Below are 3,739 nucleotides of genomic sequence, written 5' to 3'. Positions count from 1 at the left end.
CTTAATTTTTCCAAAATTTGGCACTTAATTACTTTCAAACTGTTTAGTATTTTGTTACCAAATTTTACAGTGGAATACTAGGTTATTCCAAGATTATTTCCACCAAATTTTAGAAAAAACTGGGTTCATTTTCGCTATACAGTGGCTGTCCAAACTTGGTCCTGAAATTAAAAATACAAAAACACAGTTTTTTACCTAAACTTTGAAATAGCATCACTCATTTTTAAACATTTTTGAGTGTTTCAAAAGCTCAATTTTATGTACTCAATCTCAACAACATCACAGTATAATTAAATTTTATAAAATTAATATACAGTGGATGCTTGATCCCCTGGAAGTCATAGCTCAAAACTTGTATTTTGTTTTAGTGTTCTCACTAAAACCCTTAGGGATTTTGGTCCCTATTTTCAAAAATCAACACACAAGCATCATAAAAATTATTGAGCAACTACCATAGCCTTATTACATCACCAATAAGAAACTTGTTTGGGGACGAAACTGGGTTTAAATATGGATTTTTGCAAGTTTAGGTCGAATGGAGGTGATGAACATGAAAAAGAAGTCGCACCTGCGAACTCTAGAATGACGTCAGGCACAACCGTACTCGATGTCTAGCACGACCGCGCCGCACACCTAGAAACGAGGTTTTCCTTGTTTTGCTTTGAAGTTTTATGTTTGTTGGTATTAGGACTTTCTTGGGGACACTTTAGACTGATTTGGATCCTAGAAAGTGTGAGGATACTTGGATAATGATTTGTTTTGATATAATTTTCTAAAAGATGAAAGTTGTATGATGTCTTACATAGGGCTCGCTAAGACTACTTGAAAGGACATATTGTGGATTTGGGTCGCTGCTGCATTTGAGGTAAGAAGAGTGGACACCTATGTATAGAGTAAATACATGTTATACTTGTTTGTAAATCATGTTGATGGTATGTTATGATGCATGTAACATGTGTGTAAAGGTTAAAGGAATACGTATTCTTGTAACTTGGTATGTGGTAAGAGTCGAGGGGTTGTCACAAGGGCAGTGGGTTGTCGCAAAGGCAATGGGTCGTTGCAAGGGTGGTATAATCACTACACCAAATACCCATTTCCATAACACATGAATATAATACTAATAAAAAAGTGTTATACTATAGTACTATAATGGGGCCACTTTGTGAAAAAAAGGGCGGTAATAATTCACCATCCCGCGCCACTTAGAATTTTTTTCATTTGTGACCTGAAATTTGTGAGACCCGAGAGAGACCCAATTCCTTCAACATTTTAGAGCTCTCCTTCAACGTTTCCTCTCCTTCAACAGACCCATTTCCTCAACATTTCTAGGACGTATCCTTCAACATTTCTGAGACCCATCCTTTCCTCAACATTTCTGAGACCCACTTATTTTCCCCATTTCTTCGGCTTCACCTTTACTATTATCTTTCAGGTTGATCACTATATTTCTACCTAAACAAAAGGTTGTGTTCCTTTTAGGTTGTCGATTGGTGTGTTGTCATCGACGTGTTGGGTTCCTGCTACAGGCGTACGAAGATGGAGAAGTAGGCAGGCATAGATGCACAACTCCTAGGTTCTCTCGGCTCCGACAACTGTAGCAAAGGGTCTCGGCAGCGGCACTGTTGCAGATGGTCTCGACAACAGGTTTTATTTATTTTTTTTGCTTCATTTATTTGATAGATAATGCTTTTAATTCACCCAATAGTGACACTGCGATGGGGGCTCGGGCTGTGCGATAAAGGTGGTTCAATGGTAGTCTTTGGCATCAATGGTGTAGGTGATTTCTTCAATTGAGTTTTTGAGGTGAGTAATTTTGTTATGTGTTTTTGTTTCCACTAGTTGTGATTATGGAATTAGGCTCTTTTATTCTAGTTTGTGTGTGTGTGTGTGTGTGTGTGTGTTTATATATTTATATGGAGTCTGCTAAGAGGCGGGGATTTGTTTTGCTGCAGCATTTTGTTCTTGAGGAGAACATGTTGGAGGTTGACTGTCCCTGTGTCACCCCAGAGGTTGTTCTCAAAGCATCTGGTCATGTTGACAAATTTACTGACCTTATGGTTAAAGATGAGAAAACTGGGACTTGCTATCATGTCGATCACTTGCTCAAGGACTTCTGTAGTGAAAAGCTTCAAAAAGGCCTTTCCATAACTGCCAAGGAGGCTGCAGAACTGAAGCGCATACTTGTTGTTTTGGATGATCTTTCAGCTGAATAGATGGGTGCCAAACTTAAGGAGTATGGCATTACAGCTCCAGACACTAAGAATCCACTTTCTGATCCATATCCATTCAATCTTATGTTCCAAACATCAATAGGCCCATCTGGCTTGAGCCCTGGGTGAGCACGTTACATTTTGGTACTAATTATTCTTAGCGATTCTTTTTCATTAAGACTCATGTTTGGTCAGTAATGATATGTAATTAAATCTCCTCTGTTGTAGGTTCATGCGGCCAGAAACTGCACAGGGCATATTTGTTAACTTCAAAGACTTGTACTATTACAATGGGAACAAGCTTCCTTTTGCTGCTGCTCAAATTGGCCAGGCTTTCAGAAATGAGGTTCTTAATTTTCTTATCTTTGGACTTTAGCACTTATGTTTGCATAGGATGCTCATATTAAATCTAATTGGTAACGGGTCTTTGTAACTAGTATTTTGGTCCTCTCCTTTCTTATAAGAATAGAAAATAGCCCTGTAATGTAGCTGTTGCATTCCTTAGTGCTATGCTTCTTTTGTGCCCAAAATTGTGTCCCATTGATCTGTGACAGTGTTGCAAGGTCCATTTTGTTTTTTAAATAAAACCTTAAACAATATCTCATTCCAAGAATACTGTATATATCTGCAGATTTCTCCTCGACAAGGGCTTTTGAGAGTTCATGAATTTACACTTGCTGAGATTGAACACTTTGTGGATCTCGAAGACAAATCTCACCCAAACTTTGTAGAAGTTGCAAAATTGGAGTTTCTAATGTTCCCAAGGGAAGAGCAAATGTCTGGCGAGTCTGCGAAGAAAATTTGTCTGGGTGATGCAGTTGCCAGGGTTTGTTTACATAACTTTTATTCAATATCTTATTTTCTCTGATCCCTTGTCTCTAAGCATGTGATGATGATTATAGTGCTACATGTCACTTAGGGAATTGTTAATAATGAAACTCTCGGCTACTTCATTGGGAGAGTTTATCTCTTAGTTCCTTATCAAGTTCAAATTCCTTTCCTTCTATTTTAATTCATTAATATTTTCTTTTCTTGCTCCAAAACTTTATTTAGGAAAAGAAAGAGCTGGTCTTAAGGTGAAGAGAGCAGTGATAATTATAGCTATTCTGATTGGATTAACTTGTGGGATGATTTTAATTGGCTTTTACATTTGCAAGTGGAGAGCATTTTATGGTAAGAGTCTCTACCCTTACTTCATTCATCTATTAATGTAATATTTTAGCTGAGTAATATTTTGACCTTGCAAATCCAAGAAGTATATGGTCTATAAAGAAATTGACAAGTTTTTATTCTAACAAAGTAATAATTGCCATTGAGGGTTTGCTATTTGTGTACTGTTTAAGTTTATTCTTTTTTTTTCTTTCACTTTTGTCTGCTACCTTGTTTATAATATATGGTCAAATTTGTTAAAATTCCATTTAGATAGATAGCCATGTAGAGTATTTGTGGAATACAGAAGTAATATTCGGTCATTAATAACTCTACATGATCCCTTTGAACTTTATTTTCGGCACTTTAATTATTTCTAT

At 36.8% G+C, this 3,739-nt stretch overlaps 1 pseudogene; it reads left to right on the top strand.

The window, feature by feature from the left end:
* Window positions 1–1,913: 1,913 nt before the first annotated feature.
* On the top strand, window positions 1,914–3,222 carry LOC133792106 (glycine--tRNA ligase, mitochondrial 1-like; annotated as a pseudogene).
* The last annotated feature ends 517 nt before the right edge of the window (window positions 3,223–3,739 follow it).

Source organism: Humulus lupulus, chromosome 7 (assembly GCF_963169125.1).
Source record: "Humulus lupulus chromosome 7, drHumLupu1.1, whole genome shotgun sequence".
NCBI lineage: Eukaryota > Viridiplantae > Streptophyta > Magnoliopsida > Rosales > Cannabaceae > Humulus > Humulus lupulus.
The sequence above is the reverse complement of the archived record's forward strand: the minus strand, read 5'-3'. Positions and strand labels throughout refer to the sequence as shown.